This window comes from Macaca fascicularis, chromosome 14 (genome assembly GCF_037993035.2).
Source record: "Macaca fascicularis isolate 582-1 chromosome 14, T2T-MFA8v1.1".
Classification (NCBI taxonomy): domain Eukaryota; kingdom Metazoa; phylum Chordata; class Mammalia; order Primates; family Cercopithecidae; genus Macaca; species Macaca fascicularis.
The window spans coordinates 16,656,764-16,669,343 of record NC_088388.1 but is presented as its reverse complement, the minus strand read 5'-3'; the positions used below and the strand labels follow the sequence as shown (position 1 = coordinate 16,669,343).

Sequence of the window (12,580 nt, the reverse complement as noted above, 5' to 3'; positions counted from 1 at the left end):
TGATTAACAAAATTATACACTAAATAACTGGTTCAAACTACAAAATTTTCTTAAGATATTGCTTTACATGATTAATAAATGACAAGACATTATAATTTTTTCTGCAAAGTTCAACTTTTATTGCATCTTGCTGTTTTCAGCTTTCTCTCCCCCTTTAAAAGTCCTGAAATAATAACTCTATCCTTCAACTCATTTTCAGTTCCTGTCAGTTTTTTCTCCCCACTTCGAGTTCTAACTGTTGTGGTTTGATGCTTTAAAAAAAAAAAAAAGTTGTATCTTAAAGATCTAAAGGAAATGTTTCCTTCCAATGTAATAGTCCTCATAGGGAAGAGCAATCACACTACAAAAGGTCTTTTCTTTTGCCTTTAGGGAACTGGACCAATAAACAGATCTTATGCTTTATTGAAATAATTCCTATGTCATTATTCCTAAGTTTGGTTTGCTTATGAAAAACTGAGATTTTAAAAAAATTAATTCAGGTTATTACATACATGCAACTTTCTGTATGTGCTTTTAAGTCTTTGTGCCATTAAGTTACAGGGCTTTGATGCCTGGGTCTAAAAAAGACACCAAGTCTTGCTAAATCTTAACACTGACGGCACTTAAACCCTCATCTTCAGACCCAGTCAAAGATGCAAATCACAGTAAATTGTGTTCACAAGACACCAGGCCAGAAATTAAAGATATTCCACTTCTCATGGCCTGGGAACTATCACAGAAGAGGTGGGCATGTAAAATTGTAAGGACCAATTTTGAAAGAGAAAATAATTTCAGTTTCTCCATAAATCAACTATTAATATCAAAGGCACACTGATGCAAGACCAGCATATGGGCCCCTGTGTCAGAGTAACAGAGTTTTCTTGAAGTATTAACACACTCCTTAATTAAGGTTATGAAAGGTTTATGGAAATTTTATCTTTTGATCAAGATTATTACAATTTTATAGATTGTTTATAAAATTTTGAAAAATTTAATTTGCCTCATGCTGTTTTTATTTGGGCTTATTGTTTGAAGTATTAAACCTCCTCTCTTAAAGAACAAAAGGTTTTACACCTTTTTTTGAAATCCTTGAGTTACCACTTTGGTTAAATGAATAACTTATTTTACAATGATCTGTGATGTTATTTTGTGATATCAAGCATTTTAAATCTTTGATATTTGACAAACTTTTCAAAACCAAATTATAAATTTTTTTTTCTGATCTAATTAATCCTTTAAGATACTAGGTTACCTAAAGTCCAAAAGTGACATATTTGACTTATTTAGTATAAAAATCATACAGGAAGCATTGTCAAATATGAAATGGTGTTTGGCTTCCTTTGGACTGTATTTGGACTGTATTTGTATAAATACATTATTAGTATGTCTTTCAAAATTATGGGAAACTCCTATTATTCTGATATGATTTAGTGTACTTTATCAGTAATAATTATAATTGTTATGTTAAAACATTGTGGCCACAGAGGTAACAAATTTCCATGTCAATTGTGTCTTTGACTATGGCACCTTTAAAACATTTTGTCATCCACAGACAATTGTTGTTTTGGTCTTCTTTAGACGGTAGTTTTATAACCAGCTATAAAACTCTAACAGGTGTTCTTGAATGCAGGGTTCTGATACCTTTGAGCTTGTGACATAAGAATAGGGGAAAACACTTTCAGTACTCTCATGGAGAGATGGAATGTTCACGAATATCATGTAGAACAGGAGTTTACTGCATGGACTGAACTAATAGAAGACTGAAATAATCTGTTTTGACCTTTTTTGCTTAAGACATTGCTGATCCTTTGTTTTGTTTTTCAGAGTCAAGAAAACATTTGGGCAGGGTGTGGTGGCTCACACCTGTAATCTCAGCACTTTGGGAGGCTGAGGTAGGTAGATCATCTGAGGTCAGAAGTTTGAGACCAGCCTGGCCAACATGGTGAAACCCCATCTCTACCAGAAAATACAAAAATTAGCCAGGCATGGTGGTGCACACCTATAGTTTCAGCTACTGGGGAGGCTGAAATGAAATGAAAGAATCACTTGAATCCAGGAGGCAGAGTTTTCAGTGAGCCAAGATTGCACCACTGAACTCAAACCTAGGGGGCAGAGTGAGACTCTGTCTCAAAAAAAAAAAAAAAGAAAAAAAAGAAAGAAAACTTTTTGAGCTATTTACAGCTTGTAGGAATTGAGTAAAGTATACTCCTGTGAACAAAATTTGGAGCATATTTATTTCTCTCTGCCTGAATTTTCCAGAATTTGGAAACTATTTGTGAGTATTCTTAACTTATGACAGTAGATTTATTTGCACAAGTGCAATATGCCTGTTTTCTTTTGCAACAAGACACTATTGCAGAAACTGGGTATTTTACCAAGGCTTTGACTGGAATGGTGTGCTTTCCTTTAAGGAATCAAACTTGACTTTTGGAGCTAATAAAAGCCCCTTAGGAAAATTGGCCTCTTACCTTGTCTACACAGTCTCTGGACAGAGCTCCTGACCTGTGGTAAGTAAAGAACATCACTTTTTGACAGACTTAGGAGTCCCAAGTTATCTTGGGACCTCAAAAGGAGAGGAATTTACCCAACTCATAGTTATTTGATGGTACAAAGCCATGGCTGGGTTTGGCTTTAAAGAAGTCTTATCTGAGATTCTTTCTATGGAACAAAGTTCCATGAAAGCCAATTAAAATGGCCTATATGAAAAAATAATTATTCTTGCTGCACTTTATACAGATAATCAGGCCACATATGATAAACCAAATTGGTCCTACCATGATTTGTCTTTAGTAAAACTTTTTCTCTCTCGAGAGAGAGAGAGAAAAATTATGTTTTAAAAAGTATAGTATACCTATTACTAGATTCTAGTCTTGCCTAATGGTTTTCAATTTTTATTATTTTCCACAGTTTGGACTGAATTCTAATATTTCGTGGCTACAGGTCTCCAAAATAATGTTTTCAATCTTCTTCCTTATTTCTGTTTCTCTCACTCCCCACCCCCATTTTTCCTAATTTAGAATCACTGAAAACTAAGCTGTGATTTCTTAAAGTCCTGCAAACTGAAGCTGGACAACTTAAACTTCAGAAGAAAATAACAACAACCTATTTACATACATAGCCACTTTCATACCTGCCTACTGATGCATGGACTTCAGAGTAATATGACCTATTACAATTTTCCAGGATTGTTTCTTTTTTGTTTGCTGTTGTTTTTCTCCCTTCTTCTCTTATGTTCTCTTCATAGAACGTGAGACTTCACAACCTGCTAAAAATGAGCTTTCCTAATACAGTGGGACTTACTCATCTGGGAATAAAATCATCCTAGCCATGAGAGATTAGGCAAAACCTGAGACCAGAGACTCATTTTCTTCTCAAATTCTTTCTCCAAAAGATTTTAAAAAGAAAAGCAGGGTGGGCGGCGGGGGCAGAACTGGATGCCCCAAATCACTAAGTCAAAGGGAAAAGTCAAGCTGGAAACTGCTTAGGGCAAAAGCCTGCCCCCCATTTTATTCCTAAATAAGATAGCTACAAAGATAAGAAGCTACATTCCTCCCTCACAATTTGCCCACAGAGAAATCCCTTGTGGACAAAGGACAGACAGAACTCAAAAGTCATCATTCTGACACTCACCTGAGGCAAATTCATATCTGTTTCCTCTTCCCTACTGCTTATGTAAAAATGCAGATTCGCCTAGCTAGACTAAATTGTGTATATAGTGGAAGGCTGATCAAGGACTCAAACGAATGTAACCTTCTGTCTTTATCTACTTCTAACATGGAAACCCCTACTTTGAGTTGTCCTGCCTTATTGGACCAAATTAATGTACATCTTACACATATTAATTGATGTCTCCCTAATATGTATAAAAGCAAGCTGTAACTCCACAACCTTAGATACACGTCTTCAGGACCTCCTGAGGCTGTGTCATAGGTGTGTCCTTAACTTTGGCAAAATAAACTTCCTAATTGACTGAGAGCAGTCTCAGATATTCAGGTTTCACAGCAGTAAGTTCAGAGATCACATGCACTAGGTGCTGACAAGGTCATGGTGGATCTCACAGGATTAGCAGAGGAAATTCCACTGCAGTGTAACCTCCCTCCTCATGAAATGCAATCCCACACAGCAGCAGGCCCAGCTGAGAACACATACTGCTTTTGCATAGTTGCATACCCTGATCTCAAGTTGCCAATTCCACTTTCTCTGGTAAAAGACTGTTACTGGGTGCACCATTCAGCCCATTCCCCCAGTGGAGACTATAAACCAAAAGCCAACCATTTTCTTTCAAATCCAACCATTTCTATTTGAACCATTGGGGGGAATGTTCCAAAGAACAAATTAATTTTGTAAAACACACCATGCTCCACAAGGAGCTAGATTTCAACTTTAGAATGATTTCCTACATATATTCTTGGGAGTTTGGCTCAAGTGATGGTATCAGTGCCCTTTTAGGTTTTGGTGCAGATCACAGAATTCTTCTTACCCCTTCTTCTTCTCTATCTTTTCAACCAATTAACAAAAATGAGGACAGTAACATTTGAACCAGAGTATTTGATTCTGAAACTATTCTGATTCTATTCATCTTCCCCATGATTTAACCAGACACCAACCTTTTTGGGCCAACTTCTTCTTGCTATATATAATGCTATATAATAATGTTCTTCCTGCTAAAATCTTCCAGTCACTATACAGGTGGTTGAAAATGGAAATAGGAAAGTCATGGTCTCTGCCCTTAATTGTGTATGTGTGGCAGGAGTGGGGGCAGGGTACTGGTAAGAGACAGGACTAGCTGGATTTCCTAGGCTGACTAAGAATTCCTAAGTCTAGCTGGGGAAGGTGACTGCACCCACCTTTAAACACGGGGCTTGTAACTCAGCTCACACCCAACCAATCAGGTAGTAAAGAGAGCTCACTAAAGTACCAACTAGGCTAAAAGCAGGAGGTAAAGAAATAGTCAGTCATCTATCACCTGAGAGCACAGGGAGAGGGACCATGATCAGGCTGTAAGCCCAGGCATTAGAGCCAGCAGTGGCCACCCCCTTCAGGTCCCCTCCCATTGTAGGCGAGCTCTGTTTTCACTCTATTAAAATCTTGCAACTGCACTCTCTTCTGGTCTGTGTTTGTTCCGGCTCAAGCTGAGCTTTTGCTCACCATCCACCACTATTGATCATCACCGTTGCAGACCCACAGCTGACTTCCACCCCTCCAGATCAAGCAGGGCAACCACTATACTTCTGATCCAGCGAGGCACCCATTGCTGCTCCCAATAGGGCTAGAGGCTCGCCGTTGTTCCTGCATGGCTGAGTGTCCAGGTTCATTCTAATTGAGCTGAACACTAGTCGCTGGGTTCCACGGTTCTCTTCCATGACCCATGGCTTCTAATAGAGCTATAACACTCACCACATGGCCCAAGGTTCCATTCCTTGAAATCCATGAAGCCAAGAACCTCAGGTCAGAGAACAAAAGGCTTGCCGCCATCTTGGGAGCTCTCAGAACATAGACCCACCAGTAACACTGGGAAGGGGGTTACCTGTGTAGTAGCAAAGCTAGACAATTAAAGAGACACGGTGTAGTAGAAACCAGCTAAGGCTAGCATAAAATAGACATGCCACAAGAATATCTTCCACTGATACACTGAACCATATGAAACTAACAATATTTGAGCAGTTTGACATGCAAAAAATGGCAATTATATATGATTCAATGTAATACAGGTTCTGATAGGATTAAGCATTAGGTATTATAGAAATATAGTGGAATAGTTATATGGACCCAGGAACTGCCTTTTTAAAATTCAACTTTAGGGTTTTCTTCCTGGTTAGAAAAGCAATAAATTACAGAAGAATCTTGAAGGATGAATTCAGTTGGACAGCTCTCCATTTCCATTGCCACTCTTCTTACACAATCTACCATCATCTCTTGCCTGGACTAGTGCAAGGGTTTCCTAACTTGTCACTTACATTCTTCTCCATCCTCTTTCTACACAGTATCCAGAATGAATGATCCTTGAAAATCTTAAATCGGATCATGTCCTTCAGCTACTTAAAACCTTTCAATGATGACCAGTTGTACTTCAAGTAAAATCCAAATCCTATCAAGGTACCAAGGTACAAACATGATCCTGTATTCGTTACCTCTCCTACTCTTTCCACACCACTGCTCTCTCTCTCTCTCATTCAAAAGCTCCAGGTTTACAGGCCTTCATTTTCAACTTCTCCAAAAAGAATTTTTATATCTGTGGCTTAAGCCTCAGAGGAAGGTTTCTTCATTTACAGAATAGTGAGAAAGTCATATAACTCTCAACTCCGTGTTAAAACCTTATTAAGCACAACTTTCATTATTTATACTGCACAAATAAAAAGCAAAGAAACCTGGCCTTTTTATTAATCCTATGGTAAGAGACCATTTTCCTTCAGGCATTTTGAATTATTGAAAATACTTCCACTCTCTCCCCCACGTATTCTTCTCTTTCCTCCTTTGTTTTTGGTTGTTTTGTGTGTCCATAATTGATGTGACAAAGAGCATTTAATGAGCCCCGGCCTGGTGATCTTTTCCTGCCCCACACCACGGCCTGACATTTGCTCTAATTTGGGCTTCTGCTTCTGACCTTTGCAAAGCTCTCTAGATAATAAGCTCCCAAGCTAATAAGCTCCCTAGATAATATGTTCTCTAGATAACAAGTTCCACAACATCAGAGCTCACAATACATCTCCCATGGCTACCACGACTTCATGTACAACAATAAGTATTTACGGAAAACAAGTTGTGGATTCAGCTGCAACCACATATGTGTGGCCTATTAAGGTATATGAAATAAGGACTTGTCACCTAAGATTTCTTAGCTAATATGTTAGCAAGGGAGAAGGAAGAAACAGTATAAGAATTGACCCCAGCATATATTTATTCTAAATCTAGCACATGCAAAACCCTGAGATAGCCATCAAGGACAAAAATCTTCACTGGGAAGTGGGAAGCTCTGAAGGAAAAGCACTTGTCTTGGTGTCAGGAGACCTACACTTGCGTTTTCATGCTGACAGGATGTGTGGATTTCGTCAAGTATCTTCATCTTCTGAACCTATTTCCTCATCTCTAAAATGTCACTAACACCCACTTTGAAAAGCCACATGTAGGTTAGGAGGATTCAGTGTATGTGAAAGTGTTCTCCAAACTCCTAAACGCTTGCTGTGATGATGGTGAAGGTGATAATGAGGAGGAAGGAGTGTCTGCTATGGGCAAACCACTGTCCTAACACTTTTAAATACATTATGTTAATTAATCCTCACCAATAAGTCTGCAAATTAGATTCTATCATAATCTTAAATTTACAGATGAGGTTCAGAGAGGTGACAAATTTTGCCCAATATCACACAGTCGGTTTAATGGTGGAACTGAAATTTTAACCTAAATCTATCTGGCTCCATAGTTAAAACTCTTAACTACCATATTATATGGTCAATATAGCTCCCTTATCTTTGGGAAAGACTTTTATTTACAGGTCACTGACACTGAGTTGCAGATCCTGGGTACAGTCTGGGTCTGTAACTTACTCAATGTATAATGCTGGGTAAGTCTTAACTTCTCTGTCCCTCATCTGTTAAATGAGGGAGTTGAACTCTAGGATCTCTCAAGTTCATTTGCTCTGGGTTCATCTAACATCATATGGTCTTCATTCTTGTTGGTACAATAGTTTACTGGTAATTATTTATTAGGTAATTAACAGTCCAAGTCACCTTGGCTATCTGCCAAATGAATAGAAGAGAAGCACACTACAGATATTAGAGGCAATTGAAGGGAAGAGATTTCCAAGGGCTTTGGCAGGTGGAGAAGGCTTTTTGGAGAGGATAGGCCTGAACCATTTCACCATTAAAAGCACTTTTATTATTTTTCTCCATAGTCACTATATTTACAAAGATTTTATTTTTACTTAACGTTGTGGCATGGTCTGGCAAAAGACAGCATCTGCAGCCCCCCCAGGAAAGAAGAGAAATCCTGTAAGCCCTAGAAAGAGTCAGGCAGGAAGACAAAATTAGTGGCTGCATGCTTACTGCAGACCAGCATGGTATAAGAACAGTATTTTGTCATCAGCTGTGAGTCAGCTAAAAGTTGAAGCCAAATGTTCAAGCGTTGTTAGGAGTTGAGTCTTTTCTTTGATGAAGCATATGGGAGCCTCATTCATCCATGCTTTCCTTGCCTCCACATCCTTGCCGTTATGGGAATGGCATATAAGGCAGTGATTCTCAACCAGAAGTGACTTTGTCCCTTATGAACCATAGGCGATATCTGAAGACAGACTAAATGCCATGACTTGGCTGGGGAGGAAGTGGGAGGCTTGCTACTGATATCTAGTGGTAAGAGGCCAGGAATACTTAGGACAGGCTCCCCACCCTCCATTCCCAGCAACGGAGAATTATCTGGTCCAAACTTTCCATAGTGCTGAGGCTGAGAAACTCTGATACAAGGGAACAGCAGTTACAACAAAGAAAAAGAAAGCCAACTCACCAAGAGCGGCTGGAAATAGAAACATCTTATTTTTACTCTCTCCTCTCCTCCCTAGCAATAAAGGGAATAGAAAGGAAAGCACTTGGAATCCCCAGGCCAGCTTGTGGAAGGTTTTGGGGTAGTGTGGGTGGAGCTTTAAACTGAACATGAGATTGATTTTTAAAATAACTTTTTATTTTGAAATAGTTTAAGACTCACAAGAGTTGCAAAAATTATAGTATAAAGTCCCCATATACTCTTCAGCTAACTTCTTCCAATAATAATGTTATATAACCATAGTATATGGCCAAAACTGGAAAAGTGACTGTGATGCAATAATACTGTTAACTCAGGTGCAGATATTGTTTGGATTTCACCAGGATATACGTGCACTCTTTTCGTCTGTTTATTTGCTTTGGTATATAGTTCTGTGACATTTTACCACATGGGTAGACTCAAGCACCCATCACCATAATCAAGATACAGAACTGCTCCAAATCCACAAAGAAACTCTCTCATGTGTTACGCCTTAATAGGCACACCTTTCCTTCAACCCCAGTCTCTAATAAACACTGATCTATTCTTTATTCCTATAATTTAGTCATTCCAATAATTGTATATAAATATAATTATATAGTATATTGCCCTTTGAGGTTTTATTGTTTTATTTTTCATTCAGCATAATGCACTTCAGTCATCTTAAGTTGTTGTATGTATCAATAGTTTATTCCTTATAACTGATGAATAATAGCCCATTGTATGGATGTACCAAAGTTTATTTAATGATTTACTTGTTGAAGGATGTCTGGATTGTTTCCATTTCTTGGCTGTTATAAATAAAGCTGCTATGAGCTTTTGTGTTCATCTTTTTGTGTGAACATAAGTTTTCATTTCTTTCAGAGAAATACCCAGGAATGTGATTGCTGGATCATTCATATGGTAAGTGCATATTTGCCTTTATAAAAAAAAACACCAAACTGTTTTATAATGAGACTGTACCATTTTACCTTCCCATTAACAATTCATGAGAGATCCATTTACAAGGCTGATGTTTTAAAATAGAAGCACTTTGTGAAAATAACCCAAATGAGATTGTTTTAATAACTAAAATGACTTCACAGCTAAGACATCTGACTACAATAATATTAAAGGAATCCACTGCTAACCTGGAAAGGGAGGTTTCAAAGTGCACAAGAGGTAGTTATTAAGGAAAATAACAATTATTGTACATCAAGCAGAGTCTCCTCAATCAAACATATTCTATCATTAAATATCATTTTCTTTGAAAGGTAAATTTCTGTTTCCAGCTTTTACTTCTAAAGGATATAAGTCACGGTTATTTGGAGCTGCTGATTACCATGTGATAACACATAGCATTACCCTGAGATAAACTAATTCCAGCCAAGTGCAAAGAACCAAACTTCCTAGTGAGACTAGTTGACCTAATATGAGAAATTAGTACTTTTAATAAATCTGGAAGCAACTGGATCTGTCAGTTAATGATATGGCTATAATATCCAGTAAGGGACTTAACCTTCCCAATCCATCATAAATTATAGCAAACAACAGTTCTTATCTCATATACTTTTTAAAATTTGATAAGGTATGCAAGACATTTAACACATATCTGAGGCATAGTGAATACTTAGTTCAGTCTATGAGATGGAATGAAAATACCTATCTGTCTATTATGATGAAGAATAAAATAGCAAATGTGAAGCATGTAACCAGCAGTAGAAACACGATAAATGTGAGCTGAATATATTTGCCACCTTGAGTGTTTACTCCAGGAGGTACACACAGTAACCAATTAAAAGGGAGTGGTGGAAAGGGGCCAGTTTAACATTTGCCTGGTTCTTTCCTCAATGCCTTTGAATTATTTGTCCTTTGAAGACCATAAAGATTTCAGATGGGCTGATCATCATGCTTTCCAAGTTTTTTGGTTGTAATTTAATTTAATTATTGTGATTAAAATGACACTGTTCCCCATAAATACTCAAGACCCACTCACAGTTTCTTATATTTACATTCATATATCTAGGATCTCTCAAGTTCATTCTCTTTGAGTTCATCTAACATTATATGGTCTTCGTTCTTGCTGGTATAATAGTTTATTAGGTAATCGTTTATTAGGTAATTAACAGTCCAAGTCACCTTGGCTATCTGCCAAATGAATAGAAGCACACTACAGATTTTAGAGGGAGTTGAAGGGAAGAGATTTCCCAGGGCTTTGGTAGGTGGAGAAGGCTTTTTGGAGAGGATAGGCCTGAACCATTTCACCATTAAAAGCACTTTTATTATTTTTCTCCATAGTCACCATATGTATATATTTGTGTATGTTTATATATATACTTATATATATAATATATAAGTATATATAATTTATATATTATATATAATTTATATATTATATAATTATACATATTATATATATTTATATATATTTATATATATATATAAATGTTGAATCATATTGATTTGTATACTATTGGAAATGTTGTTCAGGAGATACAGCATTTCTGCTGGATGTGTTCATTCAACATTTAACATTTCTCCTCCTGAATGTGTAGAAGTGTTGTGTAGGAGTGTTGTTTCCTACACACCAAACATGTAAGCTCTCTTTGTTTATTTCTTTAAGTTCTGCTCTGGTCCAAGCAATTTACGCAGTATCAACAGAAATAAATCCACAAGCATCTCATAAGCACCTATTAGAAGCTCAGCACCAACCCCAACTCTGGGAAGGAGTATAGTCATCAGTCATTGAATCTGCTAGTAAGATAGTACATTCTGGAAAGTAACCTCAGAGTAGATGGCAATATATATTTATGGCAATATAAATCAAGAAACTTAGAAAGATGCACTCCTTTGGCTTTGCAGTTACTAAGCCTTTAATGAAACTTTTAATGGCAGTATAAATGCTGAGAGGTAATTTGATAAGAGGTGTCAATAACTTTAGCATAAATTCTGAAAGGTAATTTGATAAAAGGTGTCAATAACTTTAAAAACAGTCAAACCCTTTAACGCAGCATTGCCTACTCAAGGCATTTATCCTACAGAAATAATGCAAATAAATACTATCAAAAAGGGTTTCATTACAGCATTACTAATAATGGAAACAACTGGAGATTCACATAACCAATAACAATGGCATTTCTAAATAAAGGATGGTACATTCTCAATTTGGAAAATTATGTAGCCATTTAAAATTGTGTTTTTTAAAAAGAATATTTTACATAGGGAAAATATTAAGAAAAAAGATGTTAAGTGGATAAAAGCAGGATACAAAACAGCAATACTATTAAATGTGTACAGTTGTATTTCAAAGATATGAATAAATGTGTGTATATTTGTGTGTGTGTGTGTGTGTGTGTGTGTGTGTGTGTCTAATGATCTCCCTAAAAGGGACAAGGCCATCAGTATGTGCAGGTCATTAAAAAAAATCTTTATATGTCCTATAGAGTCAGAAAAATATAGAAAGATGACTAATAGGTTTCTATCCTCAAAAAGATTTGACATCCCAGCAGAAAAGATATAATTAACACATGGCATAATAAAAAATATACAACAGAGCAAAGACTTGGAATCAACCCAAATGTCCATCAGTGACAGATTGGATTAAGAAAATGTGGCACATATACACCATGGAATACTATGCAGCCATCAAAAAGGATGAGTTTGTGTCCTTTGTAGGGACATGGATGCAGCTGGAAACCATCATTCTTAGCAAACTATCACAAGAACAGAAAACCAAACACCGCATGTTCTCACTCATAGGTGGGAACTGAACAATGAGATCACTTGGACTCAGGAAGGGGAATATCACACACCGGGGCCTATCATGGGGAGGGGGGAGGGGGGAGGGATTGCATTGGGAGTTATACCTGATGTAAATGACGAGTTGATGGGTGCAGCACACCAACATGGCACAAGTATACATATGTAACAAACCTGCATGTTATGCACATGTACCCTACAACTTAAAGTATAATAATAATAAATAAATTTAAAAATATATATATATATACAACAGAATATGGGAACTAGACTTCTGCTGTCTCATCTTGTGGTCCTCCTTTGGGGAATTACCTCTCCTTCAATGTGATTGTGTCTCTAGTAAGGCAACCTC

At 37.1% G+C, this 12,580-nt stretch overlaps 1 protein-coding gene across 1 annotated transcript in view; it reads left to right on the top strand.

The window, feature by feature from the left end:
* The first annotated feature begins 2,326 nt into the window (after positions 1 to 2,326).
* The window catches only part of LOC102145943 (fatty acid desaturase 2-like protein FADS2B), a 58,154-nt gene continuing 47,900 nt past the window's right edge, over positions 2,327 to 12,580 (top strand). The window contains exons 1-2 of the mRNA XM_074013601.1: positions 2,327 to 2,486; positions 9,355 to 9,393. The gene's annotated coding sequence lies outside the window, so the exon portion shown is untranslated. The remainder of the gene's footprint in view (positions 2,487 to 9,354; positions 9,394 to 12,580) is intronic.